The 15,986-nt window shown below is 42.0% G+C and overlaps 1 long non-coding RNA gene across 1 annotated transcript; it reads right to left on the reverse strand.

Annotated features, from left to right (window-relative positions):
• Positions 1-12,703: 12,703 nt before the first annotated feature.
• Positions 12,704-15,491, reverse strand: LOC110340456. Its single transcript, XR_002382274.2, has 3 exons — positions 15,343-15,491; positions 14,931-15,182; positions 12,704-13,083 (listed from the first exon to the last, which is right to left on the reverse strand). It is a non-coding gene; the product is annotated as an uncharacterized LOC110340456 (long non-coding RNA).
• Between the last annotated feature and the right edge of the window lie 495 nt (positions 15,492-15,986).

Here is a 15,986-nt window from a genome sequence, read left to right on the forward strand (position 1 = left end):
TGCTCTGAAATGCTGTCTTCCAAACATATATACTTACAGCCATTATACTCATGCTGTGGTTGTTGGAAAAAGACCTGCACAAGATTGACCCCTTCAATATTCTAGCATTTATGGAGAAAGACTCATGAGGTCCCACCTCTCCCTGAAGAGCTATTGATATCTAATGGCTTTGGGGGAAGGGAGATTTGTCTTCCTTCAGTGGTAAAGCCAGTGTAAATTGTCCATAGTCCAATAAATAATCTCACATGCATATGAAAGCAACCTTAATTAAACTCAGTGGGTCATTTATAAAGGATTGTAAAGTATGAGGGAGATTTTGGTGAAAAGAATAAGAGATACAGAGAGATTGGGGGCTATGAGGGAACACTGGGAGATAATGTGGTCAAAATTTGTTGTATACCCATATGAAATTTTCAAAGAATAAATTTTAAAACACGGTTAAAAAAAAAAAAAGAAATCAATCCTCACACATGGAGGTGGTTGCTAGACAGTAGATGAGATGTTTGACATCCATGCTCAGTAGTCCAGGGTTCCTCTCCATGCTGGAATCTGTGTCTCTGAAGATCTTAACTGACTGTTTTCTGAGTCGTTTCATGCTAGGTGCTGATAGGTTCCTTTGCTCTAGGTAGGTCATCTCCCTCCCCTTGTCTCTTGTTGTTCCTCCTATGGTCTCCTGTGTGTGTGTGCACCTTCTCTCAAGAAATACCTGCTACTTGGAACATATTAATCATTTCTCTCCACTCATCTAAAGAGAGGAGTGTAGAAATATGGGGACACCAGCACCCTTACATTAGAAATTAGTGCAGGTTTGTAGAAAGACACTGACACAAAACCATCCTTCAGAAGACAAGGAAAGAGCCCAGGGACCATGGGCGGTCATGATGGGCCCAGGGACCATGGGCCTTGAGGTAGGAGAGAACATTGAGAGAGATGGGCTATCATGCGAGAGGCGGCAAGAGGGGGCCTTGAAGGTGAGTTTCAGTTCCAAGGACAAAGTGGAGTTTCTGACTCTTAGAGGAAGGAGGGGCAAGAGCAAGCTGGATAGTATTTCCCCTTCCATTGTCTTCTTGGATCCTTCAGCATAAACACTAATGTCAGGTACCATACTAGAAGGTAATATTTTCCATGTCCTATTGTATTCAAATCTACTACACCCATTAGGAGCCTACTCTCTGCTTATTCCTTTGCAAAAGCCACTCATCTGTGCAGTTCCTTCACTTGGTTTTCCCTGATTGCATAGACTGGATGCCTCCACGGTTTGCTAGCCCTGAAGTTGGCTTTTGCCATGTGGAATGCAGCAGAGAAAATGGCAGCCTCTTCCCTCCTGCAGCCAGTATTTATATGGAGGACTGTTCAGGGTCATGTGCTTTGCAAAGACCCTCCTTTCTTGGCCTGAGTTTGCTATGACCATGTGGGTGTGATGGTTTGAATAGAAATGGCCCCTATCAACTCATGTGCTTGAATGTTTGGCCTATAGGGTAGCCCTATGATGAGGTGTGGCCTTGTTGGAGTAGGTATGGCCTTGGAGGAGGAAGTGTGTCACTGTGGAGGTAGGCTTTGAGGTCTCATCTGTGTTTAAGCTATGCCCAGTATACAGTTTACTTCCTGTTGCCTGCGGTCAAAATGCAGAACTCTCAGATCCTTCTCTAGCACCATGTCTGACTGAATGCCACCTGACATGATGATAATGGACTAAACCTCTGAACTGTAAGCTAGCTCCAAATGAATGTTTTCCTTTATAGTATTTGCCATGGTCATGGTGCCTCTGCACAGCAATAGAAACCCTAACTAAGACAGTGGGACTCTCCATGGTTGTCATGATTTGAGCACGTGGCATCTGACTATCGTTAAGTATCTGGTGACACTCAGCACAGGTGCCTCTGGCTTCACAGCCACATCTCCTTTGCTTTACAGGATGCCCTCATCTCTCCGTTCCTGCCTGGTCTGGTGGCTGTCTTTCCCTCTCAGCTTTCCCCATCCTTTCCACCAGTGAGGACTTTCAGTCATACAAGTCTTATGACACAGTGCTGTCTTTGAGCTGTATTTTCTTCCTTATGCTGTATTGTAGGACTGTTCAGATATTTTAAACTATCAGCAGAGGGGGGGCAGTTTCTCCAATCCCATGAGATATACTGTCCCCTTTCCTAGGCCCTGTCTATTTCTAGACTCCATGATCCCACCCCAGGTCTCTGTGTGTCCAGATGTTTCTCTAGCACATATAAGACCCTGATTCTACAAAATCACTCTCTTTATTAAAGGGCCTTCATTTACCAGGCATAGCAGTGCGGGTGGGTAGGTGGGGGTGGAGGCAGGGAATGGGACATGGGGCAAGAGGCTAGTGAGATCTTGTATCAAAAAACTAAAAGTCAAACAAAGCCTAAACTTACCAAACCTTCAGACTTTTCCATTTGTCTATAAGATAGGTCAAAAGATCTCACTCCAGCATTCGGAAGCCCCAACAGCCTCTCCTGCCAGCTCTCTTGACTTTCTCATTTGATTATTTGTTTTCCTAAAACTATCTGTCTAAGATATATGTACTTGGTCCCCACAAGCATCTTCAGCTCCATGACTAGTCTTTCCTCTCTCCGTCTCAGTCTTTCTCCGGCTCCTGCATGAGCCCTCACCAGGGCTGCTCTGGTGGGTGACTCTTGTCTACATTTCTGATGCCCTTGGAGCAGACAGCCTTGTGAATATTTTCACTCCTATGTGCACATTTCCAGGTCCCAATTACACGATGCTGTAGAAGTTAGAAGGATTCATTCCCTGCCCTGGCACATAGTACAGCCTCTGACGGGTGAGGGGCTCCGCCATCAGCACTTGCAGATTCTGTGTTCAAAAGAGACCTCTAGCTATGGCTGTCTGGTCTCTGGCCTCCTTCCATATAGAACAAGAGTACTATGTACAGAGTAAGGGTACCACATACAGAGCAAGGGTACCACACTGCTATGATGTTACTGAACCAAGTCTTAGTATATGACTTGAGTGACCGTCTGCGGGTCTCAGCAACATGCTTGACATCCTATCAACTGAACATTATGACTCCGGGGGTAGGTAACAGTGGGTGGGTTTTATTTTGACTTAACAATCGATGGGTCTGATGTCCAAAGTATATTTATGATTATGCAAGTCCCCAGGAGGTTAATGACAGAAAGGTTCATTAAGTATACAAGACTGTCGAGGGTAAGGTGGGCAATATCTGCCACTCTCCCCAGCTGGCTCGAGAGTGTTGACTGTGTTTTGCACATCATAGCAGCTTCAGTAAGAATATTATACTTTCAAGGTGCAGTTATTGAATTGGACAGTTGTCACATCAGGCTGACTCCACTGTCCTTGCCTAGGTTAAAGTCCTTTCTTGTTTGAGAGGAACACCTTCCTACTTTCCTGGCCTTGGACTATAAGGGTTCATTTGTTAGAGCTGCTCTATGATCTGAGGCCACTCTGACCTCACCCAGGCATGGTGGCTTTGAGCAGTGACAACTGAACTGAGATCAATAAGAGAAGGAGCATGATGCTAACTTAAGCCCATCCTTGTGCTTTTCTTGTCTTTTGGGATGGAATAGGCATAACTTTGATCACCAAGCTCTGAAGGCAATCAAGAATGGTTGAACAGAAAAATGGTCCAGTTACTTTGTGGCTCCAAGTATGTTCACAGGGAAGAAGGGTTATGCTCATTTCCAATGACCTGTGAAGTGCATAGAACTTCTACCTTCAACTGAGGCCTGTGTAGTGATGAATCTTTTTACCCAATGATCTTAGATTTCCTAGCCTTACCTATGAAAAATAAACTTCTGCCCTTCATACATTACTCAAAGTGGACCAAGACATCATCTGCCTCAAGATGTTTTATTCTGGACAAAACCACCTTCACGTGGTATACACATCATTCTTTCTTCCTAGCGATCAGCAGACAGACAGGTGTTTTATGTTGGATGAGATCCCCAAGGGAGAACACAGAGATGTTGGCACAGAATCCAAAGCCCAGAAATCTCTTATGACAAGATTAAGAGGGTACTTCCTGAGTTTATGGCAGATGTTATTTAGAGCTTCAGATGTAAATGTAGTTGGTGATACTGAAGGTAAAGAAAGCAAGATTTCATATCTGAAAGAAATTTGGAATGCGGATTGATAGTAAGAATCGCTTCATGTGGTTAACGTGTGCCCACAATGAAACCCAGGTACCTTTTGTGGACATCACTATTTCCGTCATCACTGTTGTGATGGATGATTGACATGTGAGTAAGTTACTGTCTTGGTTAGTTGTTTTTGTTTGTTTTTCTTTTCTGGTCAACTTGGCATAAGCCAGGGTCATCTGGGAAGAAGGAATTTTAGTTGAGATCTCCATTCTCAATTACATTGACCTATAGACAAGTCTGTGATGAATGCACTTGTCTTGGTCTGTAGAGAGGATGTGCAGTCTAGGCAAACACTACCTCACATGGCTAACGGAGGCTATGGATTTGCTGTGAGCCTCAGTTATGATGCATACTTCTGTACTCTGGCTTGCTATAGAGACTACGTCAATCCCTGGAAAGACGACATTTTTTATTTTTCATCTAATAAAAAATTATGTTTTCAGCTACATGTAATGAACTGTCCACCAAATAGCATCCCCGGGAAGTTGAGGAAGGCGAATCCCGGAAGCCCCAGCACCCAGAGGAGTGGGTATTAACGGTGCTGCCGGCAAGTCCCTGAGTTCACATGGCAGGGCTCATGCCGATCATAAACTTTTGCATTCATTTCCACATCCATAGACACAATAAAAAATGAGTATCTCATTCTCAAGGCTTCAGAACATAGACAGTCCCTTGGTCTGCGGTGAATTATTTCTTTGTCTCAGGAGTTACCCTATAAATAATTCCCGAGGCCAAGAAGTCATAAAAATAAATCTCCTTGTGTCTCTAACTGGAACTTCTGGTGTTCTCAATGTCATCTCCAAAATAAAGCAATCGCCGTTCCCAATCGTTTCAGCGCGTGTGTGTTCCCTTACTTTCCCGCCTGCCACTCCACTCTTAGGTGGGGTGATTTAATGTCTACAGAGAAACGCAGGCACTGGGCTGTCATCCTTGGAGATCAGGGATGCCTTAACAACTTCATAATCGATTCCATTTCTCATTTGGACTGGTAGCTGGAGGGCCTGTCACCAAACACACTTAGCAAATCTACGGAGACCTTGTTGCCTGGCTTTGCCCTCTGAGAACTAGCTGTGCTCATCTGTCCCTGTTGTCTTCATTCCCTCCAGAGAAGAACTTGTCCAAAAGCACATGCATTTTCAAAAGTAGATTAAAAACAATTACACATTAAAGGAATCTGTAAATCCCTGACCTGTGTAAAGCTCTGTTGGAAATCCCTGTCTGCACTGTTTGGACCAGAGCACATATGGCCATCTTGGATTCCTTGTCTGCATTGTGCCCATGGTGTCATGCCTGTATCATCTGCCAATTAATGCATGGATGGCTGCAGCACATGAACACTACACACCCCTCTGCAAAGACTGGGGCAACCTGGGAGGGGGCATGTATTAAATATCTACCTTTTCAATTTCTCAGAAATTCATCTCAAGAACTCTGGTCTCTAGCTGGGGGTGGGGGCAGGTGATATTTTACTCCCAGGAAATCTATGTCAAATAATTTATGATCATGCTTGATCTTGCTGGAGACAAAATGGCAAAATAATGAAGCTGCAGATATTCTAGCTTTCTGAGCTAATATGGTGAAGGAAGAGACCACAGCCTATTCTCAGGCACAGCGTGTGGACTGTGGGAAATTTAGAAAGATCTCACAATGTGTTCTGAGAGTGCTTTGTCCTGAAGGGTTCTGGTAGAATTAGAAGACATTAATCTTAATGATAATACTTCAAGATCCCACAGTCTAGGGATGCTAGCCCTGGAGAGCATTCTTGTTGTTTTCCTCTCTATGTGTGTTTGCATTTTATATATATGTAATTGCCTTGTTTCCTGAAGATAAGTATTTGCATAATTCAACCTTTGTATTGTGCTGGGGTGTCGCTCAGTGGTAGAGCACTTGTCTAGCATGTGGGAAGCCCGGGGATGCAATTTGTAGCACACAATAACAAAAATATAACCTTAGCTTTTTTTCATCCCTTAAGAATTAATAAAAGCTCCTTTAAAATATAGCATTCAGTGTCTACATGTATCCAGTAATGCCTGATCAATCTTTAGACAGGGATTGTAGCTGCTTTCAGTATGCACTGTACAGAGAGCTCATCTCTATGCAAATGTGGGTTCAAGGAACTGACAGTTCTCTTTACCAGACACCCATAAAACTCTTCTTACTCACAGAAGATCACAGATAATACTAGGTTTTCAAAATACAAGTTTTCAGTTCCAACAAAAGAAAATGTATATGTCTGACAGTTCCACAAGCAGTGTACAAATGAACACCTTCCCTTCCCCTCATCACAGGCTTGTAAGCAACAGCAAAACTACAGGACTTTGAAGTCAAGTCATGTTTATTTATTTGTTCTTACATGTACACACGGGCATTCATATTACAGTGTGCATGTGGAGGTCAGAGGACAACTTTCAGGAGTCTGTTCTCTCTCTGCCACCCGAGTCCCTGGTATCAAACCCAGGTCATCAGCCTTTACGGCAAGCACCTTTGCCCATGGAGCCATCTGGCCAGCACCAAAGGACTTTTTTAGAAACAAGAAATAGGACCTTTGCCATCTGACTTTTCACAAACAACTTAGTTCAAAGTTTTAATTTCTTTCTTGTAAGCATCTCTCCCTCCTCTTCCTCTCTTGGTATATTTCTAGTCTGTAACTAGAAATCTGTCATCTTTCCTACTTAGATGCATGATTTGTTTCAGTATTAGAATGATTCTTATCATATTATTTAATAAGGCTGACTTCTATATTGTGGATGTTAATACTTTACCTAAAATTATCTTTTTATAGTTACTTTTTTTTGCTATTATTCTGGCTGTCCTGAAACTTGTTATGTAGACCAGGCTGGCCTTGAACTCACAGCCTCCCAAATGCTGGGATTAAAGATGTGAGCAACCATGTCTGGCTATTATCTTTCCACTTTTTAGGTGTAAAAATATTTACATTTTAACTGAATACATATATTGATTCTTTAAATTGCTTTAAAATGCATAGAAGCTATTTGATTTTTATTTATTCACATGTATTTAAATTATATATTAGTCATATATTTTAGGTTTTGCATATTTTTGATATTTTAACTTCACATAAACTTACTTTGACAAATAATGTACTAGCTGAATTTAAGGGAAGTCCTCTCCCCTGACCAGTCTGGAGGTATCCTGATTAACGCAGCCCCCAGGGTGATCTTTTTGTTGCAAATCATGATTGTGCTTCAGCTACTGGATGGGGCAGGTTGCTTTTCTCTGCACCTTAGTTGCATCAAATAATGAATGAATCAATACAGGAAGAAAGTGTTTCAGAAATAGCGTTGCCATAGAAACAAAGCCAGGGTAAGTGTTAGACAAGACTAATGTTAATGGATAGTAGCACTGTGTCCCAGAGTGCTGGACTATAAGGGATGTCAGTCTGAGTTTGTGGAGTGTGAACTTCACCTTTAGCAAACTCCACCTGTAAAATGAAATCAGCTATTTCAGTTTTGTGAAAATTTCCATGTTAAAAATATGGTTCATTTTGTCATTTGACTTCTTGCTTGACCTGTGGGTTTTCTTGTCCTTATGTATTTGGGATTATTTTCAGAAGCCTTCATACTATTGTTTTCTAATTGGAGTCCATCATAGTGAAGGAAACATATCTATGATTTGTGTCATTTCGCTACTTCTTCTACTGAGAGTGACATTAGAACCCTGGCCTGAGTGCCCACTGTGCTTGTTGACACAGGTGTTCCCTACCTCCAGGGCTTCTGAGCTGACAGATCAGGGACACACTGGCTTGGACAATCAGATTGTGAATAAACATCACTGTGTTATCCATTGCATCTAATTAAAACCAAAAACGATTTTATGTTGGTGTGCCCAGCGTTAATGAGTCATTCAAGCCTCCTCCTCTTAACAATTAGTTGTCTCCCTACATTAATATTGAGCAAGCTGACTCCTCATACATGTTAGCTGTTGAGTTCTAGGTATGGCAATATCAGAATTGCTGATCATTACCAATTTCTGCTATGGTCTTTAAACACACATTTATGTAATTTAAATATATTACCCAGTATTCCATTTTTGTACTATATTTATTTTCATTTTTATTAGTATATGAACATACAATGCAAGAGAAATTTCACCGTTGCTATTGCTTATACGCCTATTGTCATCATCTACTTTGCTTCACGACAATTGAAGAAATTAATTTTGTCACATTTTAAGTCTAAACAGTGAGTGACTTTCCAACATAGTATTGTGTTACAGTCGAAGTAACCAGTTCAGGTCCATGTTGTATCAGACATGCTGAAGTTCATTGCATTTCCTTCAAGTTCAGTAATTTCCAGTCCTGTCTGATTTTAGTTTACTCTTTTGTTATCTCAAATTGTGTTTTTGTTTCTTTAAGACAGTGAAATACAGAGGCAGCATTGGAACTCATTCCTCAGAATAATTCATTTCCACCAGGTCCCCATGTGCATCACTGTGGTTACTTCTTTGCTTTGCATTTTAGTGAAACAGAGAGCTACTGCTGTCTCCTTTTTGTCCCTGTGTGTGTTTTTATGAGTGTGTGTGTGTGTGTGTGTGTGTGTGGTGTTCTTGTGTTGACATATATGCATGTGAATTTGTTCTCATGTTCTGTATACATCTTGATCTCTTGACTTTATGTCTTCTTTTTTTGACATTTCCTCTCATTTTCATATTCTAGGGACACACCATTAGGGATTCAGGAAGGAAGAGAGGAAGGAACTGTGACCAATAAATGCAAACCATGTTCTGAAGTGTGTGCCCCCAGAAGATTGACCCAGCAGTGAGTCCAGCTGTTGGACGCTCCACACAGAAGCATGGAGGGGGCAACTGGTTACAGATGTTTCTGCTAAGATGGGAATCTTTTTTCACATACTTCAGAATTTATTGGAATTATTGAAGTACTCTAGCCAGTCACCAAATGAAACGAGTAAAGAATTAAAGTAGGAGGGTGACTTGACATCGGAAATTGCAGGAACTGGTAGATTTGGCAACCAATCATGCATTTTTATCTCTTCAAGCTCTTCCTATGAATATTTTAAAAACTATATAATTCAATTTTCTGGGGCGCAGGTAGCCAGCTGAGCCATTAAAAGTTTATAATGTCTTGCAGAGGACCTGAGTTCTATTCCTAGCACCCACATCAGATAGTTCACAAAGATCTGTAACTCCAGTTCCAGAGGACCCAACGCCGTCTTCTACCTCCATGGGTACCTGCATTCACGTGCATACCCCACACACATAAACATAAATAAAAATAAAAATTAGAACATGTAGCTGGGTGGTGGTATATTCCTTTAATCCTAGCAATTGGGAGGCAGGGACAGTGGCAGGGGCAGGAGCAGGGACAGGGGCAGGGGCAGGGGCAGAGGCAGGGGCAGGGGCAGGGGCAGGGGCAGGGACAGAGGCAGAGGCAGAGGCAGAGGCAGAGGCAGAGGCAGAGGCAGAGGCAGAGGCAGAGGCAGAGGCAGAGGCAGAGGCAGATCTCTATGAGTTCTAGACCAGCCTAGTCTACAGAGTAAGTACTAGAACAAAACAAAATGAAAACAAACAAACAAACAAATGGAACTTTAATTTAATATATAGTAATCATAGTGTTTTAGATTCAACAATTATATCTCTTCATGTGTGTCTTTCTTGTCCAAAGATAATTTTCTTTTTATAGATGTCTAAATGCATTGGTATATGTGTTAATATTGACCACTTGAAAATTACTGTAGTTTCTTAAAATTGCTTGTTATTTTTTGTAGCAAATTTTACTGTCTCTAATTTCTAATTTTCAGTTAGGTGATTTTGGATAACAGTAGTTTTTATAGAAGTAGACCTTGGGATCTCTTTCTCTCTAGTCTATCTCTCCTGGGGATGGACACTGGATATACAAATACACAAATACAACCTGCTAAGTCGATTTAGTGTTGCTCATCTGTTCATGTTTTTTAAGTTGATCACTTGGAATTAGTAACCAGTTAGAAGGCTCACTCTCTTTGTAGCTGTTAATTGCCTGTAGCTCTTTATGGATAGGTAGGAATGATGAGATTTCCTTCTTCAAACTGGCATGTCAACTGGTGTTGTCATTGTTCAGGTCTTGTATAAGCAGCCAGATTGTTGGGGTTTCATGGTGTAGCTTCCCTGTCATAGAGAGAAGGAAAAATCTCATGGCAAACCTCCTGGTCCTCTGGTTCTTACATTCTTTCTATCCCCTCTTCCATGGTGTTCCCTAAGGGATAGGGATTGTGTAGTAGATGTATCAACCGAAGCTGGGCACCCCATGGTCACTTGTTCTCTGTGTTTTGACCAATTGTGGTTTTCTGTAGTGGTCTTCTGCTGGGAAAAGAAGCTTCTTTCATGAGAGATGAGAGCCATATTCCTCTGTGGCTATAAAGAATAAGTGTTTAGAATATAGTGAGGACTTACTTACAGTGCTCTAGGAAAGGGGCTATAGTAGATTTGCCTCTAAGATGCATGAACTCATTAGCGATGTGTGGTTGGCTATGTTTCTAGTACCAAGCCTGTTAAGTAGGCTTTAAGTTAGACAGCTGTTGGATATCACCAAAACATAAGTGTTACTATCCTACCTTTATGGATAGCTTGCCATGTTGGTCATTGTTGCCATTCAGAGATGTCACAGCTGGATAGATCTGTTGACTGTTTTCCTTCCTTGGGACTTTGCATAGTACCTTCTAGTACTATGCAGGTTAGACCTCAGGGAGGTTTTTGGGTCAGATTTGGAGTATTTCTCTGAGTCTTGTGTCCAAAATACAAGGTGTCTTTGCCAATAGGGACTTTTCCTTCAACTTCTGGGAGACAAGTAAGGGCAACAGCAATAGCCTGCATTGTTTTGAGGATCTCTTGGACATATATGCACATATGTATATTAATTATATAATGTTGTTTTAGGTAAATAGAAAATAACATTATTTCCTATGTCTTTTTGAAATACCCTTAGTATTATCTCTCTTTTCCTTATATAACCTCTTCCTTCTCTGTCCTCCATTAAAGACCCCCCGTTTTCCAATGTGCTCCCTCATATCATCTGCATGCTGCCATTCCCAGGATTTGAATTTTTAATCCTCCTGCCTCAGCTTCCCAAGTAGCTGAGAAGACATCCAGTGGCACCAGGCTGTGCTCACTATTTTAGGGGAGATTCTTTGCTTGCTTAAACAATAACAGTGACAACAGGACACAACTTTCCAAGATTCACAATCCCAGGTAACAAGACAACAATGCACATATACTTCCCATTTACATCAGGAATCACAGAGCTTGGGATTAAGAATAGATTTTGAGAGGTGAAGGTCAGGCAATTATAACTAAAACATTCCCCATCCTGAAGAAGCATGTTTCTTATTTTGTTTTGGTTGAGGCTTACATGAACCTCCCCTGCCCTGGTGGATATGGTCAGATGGGGGTGGGGTGATGGCCTGCACCTTTTGAGTTGAGTTTTCTTTTCCTACTGTCTGCCTTCCCCCTTCCCCTGAGTTAGGATGTGCTATTGAAGCTTTGAAGAGGGTTTCTCTGTTTGGAAGGACATTCTTCTATGTTTGACAAGAAGGAGATTATTGATTTAAAGTGTTTCCTAAAGCAGTTTCTTAATATAGTACACTTATATATTATGTGCTAAGTCTGGCAACAATTTCTTCTAGTTTTATTCACTTTTCAATGAAGAGTATTGCCTGGACCATTGGGAAGCTAGATTTATTTATTTATCAGTCCTTTGTTGCAATCTTGCCAAGCTACAGCACTTGAATTTGAAAGTCAAGTTCTCTTTTGTATACCCTAGACTGGCTTGCAAGAGTGTTTACAGGAGTTGGAGGCTTCAGCCAACTGATGTTACAAATTCTCAGGCAAAGACTCCTTTGAGTGTATAGGATAGCTAGATTCAGAAAGACAGAGTCTGAAGCCTTGGCAAAGCCTTGATTTCTATTTGGCTGATTTGAAGACAGTTGTAATAGCAAAACAGATTTTAGACCCAGCCTCTCAAATGGCAAAGTTTGTGTACGATGTTAGATTAGTCATGACATTCACACAGTCAGAAACCTTTTGTGAACTGATCAATTCTCTTGGCAATTGGATGGCTGAGCACTTTGCATCAATCCCTGCTGCAGCATAGCTCCCTTGATCAGGAGACTTACCGGTCCTGAACTTGATTTTTTTTATCCATAAAAAGAAATCATTCCTTAAACTCTCTGACATGTACACACACACATACAAACACACATAGAGGTATATATACACAGCCACACACACATACATACACAGAGTCATATACACATATATATTCACTCACACACACATACACACACAGGAACATACAAATGCCCTCATACACACACACACACACATGCACACACACAGGGGCACATACACATACCCTCACACACATACACACACATGCATATACACACATACACACATAACCATATACACATTCTCTCACACACAGATACTCACACACAGACACATACATATATACACATATACAGATACATACAAACACATACACAGACACACAATCAGTCATATACAGACAAATACACAGATATATACTCATACACACACACACACATACACACATACACACATACACTTCTTACATATATCCTGAGAAAAACCTGAAGCAAAATTCTTAGCCAGTGAATATATGACTAGCACTATAGAAACATTATTTCATTATATTCTAGTATGCTTATTTCAAAACAAATAACTTCATTTTGCATAAGAAACCCTTGGTGCCAAACATAATGGAAAGGACATTGTAAGAAATAAAAAAAGGACTTGAGAAAAGAGTGTGTGAACACCCACAGGACATCATTTTTAAAATCAAGTACCAGTATTGACCACAGCGCTGGGCACCGATGACTTTGTGATGAGTCCTGAGACATGCGGATCTTTCTCTGCTCCTCTGAGATCACTGTCACAGAGTCAGGAGTCCCCAGGGCCAGAAGTCCATGTCCACCTAAATAAAGCACACCCGCACTCCATCTCAGAAAGTTCCAGGTTCCTGACTGTGGGAACTAGCTGTCTAGTAAGATCTGTGCCCACACCAATGCCATCCCTGGGTTGTCCTCAGGGGAGGTTGTGGTGTGCTAGGTGCACACGGGAAGGTTTTGCGCATGAACAACGGGTGGAGAGAGTGGGTGCTAAGGGGGAGGGAGCCTTACTCTTGCTGCAAATCTAGGAAATATCAAGGACAGACATATCATACACCGTTTATAATTTATTTATTTGTGGCTAGAAAAATTCAGTATAGTCACATATCAAGTCAAACAAGCTGCCTCATATATTAATATCTACTATCCTATTTTTGCTTCCAGAGAGAGTTGAGAAAGAGTGAATCCACGTTTAAGGGAGAAATAATGTCAGAGCTGGGGAGACATATCAGTTAATAAAAGCATTATGCGGTAGCATAATCTCAGGGCTGGGGAGATTAGAGACTGGCACATCCCTGGAGCTCTTGGACCAGTTAGACTAGCCAACCTGATGAGCTTCAGGCTAGCAAGAAATCCTGCCTCAAAACATTCTAAGGTGAATGGTATCTGAGGAAGTGACCTCTGGCTTCCACACAGATGTGCGCACAAATGCATCCCTGCACACATGAACACAAAAGGAACAGTGTCTCCCAAATTCCTGTTAATGAAGTACTTTAAAATAAGCAATGTAACGACACTTTTAAAATGTCATAAGGGGCCAGTATTTCCCAGTTCAACCATCCTATACCCACCCAAACCATGTTTTATTTTATTTTTACAAAAAACAAACACAGACTTATAAGAACACAGGAATGAGCATAACATTGCAGGGAAATAAGTGGACACTGCTCCCAAGAATGCTCTAGCACTGTAGAACTTATAAGAACACAGGAATGAGCATAACATTGCAGGGAAATAAGTGGACACTGCTCCCAAGAATGCTCTAGCACTGTAGAACTTATAAGAACACAGGAATGAGCATAACATTGCAGGGAAATAAGTGGACACTGCTCCCAAGAATGCTCTAGCACTGTAGAACTTCTAGTCCACCCCTATCAGAGTGCCAGGCATAGCGGCCTGCCTCAGCTGGGGTTGTGAGACCCACCCAGTGTCTTTGTAACAATCCCTGGTGCAGGTTAGTAGCGGTCTGTGCTTTTCTCCATCAGCCTCTCCAAACCTCAGTTGAAAAGAAGCTTTGCTTGCTGGGCTTTCTCGGTGTGAGTTTAAGATATCTCCATTTTCCATGGATATTTTAACATCTGACCAGCCATGTCATGTGCCAATTCCCATTTTTCCCTCCAAAGGTTGAAGCCACACTCACTTTTAGAATTCTCCCCTGAAAGCCCAGGAAAACCCCCCAGCCTGCGGCACAGTGAGCCATCTACAGACTTCATAATCAGCTTCTGTAATAAAGTACTCCATCTGAATAGAAGACCTTACTAATTACTGCAGGAAGTTGGGGCAGGCGATTTACCCACAGCTGGGGTGAAGCCTAGGGGTCCAGGTCTGCATAAGAGCCCTAGGCCTTAATTAGCTGCAGCAATTAAAACTGAAAACAATCCTCCGTTTTCTCATTAAAAGATAAACGCCTTCCCCCACCACTGTACTCTGATGCTAATTTCCCCGGGCAAAGACACAGATTGGCAAAGACAATGGTTAGCTGGGGAGCTGCAGAGACCTCTGTCACCCTTTGCTTGCTAAATTTCAGGCACTCCAGGATAATGGGAGGTTGATTGGGGTTAACAGGCTTATTTTCACAGGTCAACTCACAAAACACTTTGGGTTGTGGGCGCTCTTGCATGTAATATCACAGGCTATAAATCAAACTGCTTACAGGAAGGGCAGAGCTCTCTGTGCGTGAACTGTGGGTAACGACTGGCCTCTCTTTCCCGCTGTCTCTCTTGCTGCTTCTCTCTTTTCCGTTTATCTACTGTTTGTCAGGAAGCCAGTGGTAGAGTGTCAGCGTCTTCACAATTTCCGTGTTTGTTTTCACACTGTCTCTCAGGTAACCAGTGTGCCGCAGCAGCTGGAACAACTGTGAACATCTGTCAGTCTCACTTAGCCTTAGTAGTCCAAATCAGCATGGCTGAAAGAAGCGATTTAAATTGTTCAAATGAAAGAAAGCAGACTTTTAGAAGAGCCGTTGCATATTGTGTCTCTGGGACACAGGACAGAACAGGGGGTCGCTGGTCACTTCCGGCCTGTGGGCATCTTAAAAAAAATACAAAGACACACATAGCACAAACCTTTTGGAGATCCTGTCTTCAAGGTACAGAATGAAAAGTAGCTGAGAGGAAATGACACCAACAGGAGAACAAGTAGAAAGATTTCCTTTGAAAACTGGAGACAACATGGAGAATGTATGTATGGGCAGGAAGAGCACTTGAGGCCTTTGTGTCAGCCCTCACTGCTTTCTGCTTCCTTCCTCTTGATAAAGAGAGCTAACCTCAAGGTAGCACCCCCGCCCCCATCCAAAGATAGCAAAGCAGGCAAATTGGTTCCTTCATCAATGTGGTCATTTTCTTCAAAGATCAATTCACAGACTCATTTCAAACTAGCATGCTTTCTTAGTTTTTGCAATATAATTGACTCCATGGAAGACTCAAAATGCATTTGAAACAACAAGTTCCCATGAAGAGATCTTCCCAATTCCCTGTTTTTGCATCTCAGTGGTTTCCCACACCCACAACATGGGATCTCAACACAGGGAGCCAGTTTTGCTCTGGTTTGCTTCGCTGCCACTTTGACAGAATACCATGTCTAAGAGCATCTTGGGGAGAGTTTCTCTTACAGGTTACAGCCCATCGTTGAAGGGGACCAAGGTCGGAGCTCAAGATAGGAGCTTAATGTGAAGCCTCAGAGGGATATGGCTTACTGGCTTGCTTTCTCT

Source organism: Mesocricetus auratus, unplaced genomic scaffold (assembly GCF_017639785.1).
Source record: "Mesocricetus auratus isolate SY011 unplaced genomic scaffold, BCM_Maur_2.0 Super-Scaffold_100007, whole genome shotgun sequence".
NCBI lineage: Eukaryota > Metazoa > Chordata > Mammalia > Rodentia > Cricetidae > Mesocricetus > Mesocricetus auratus.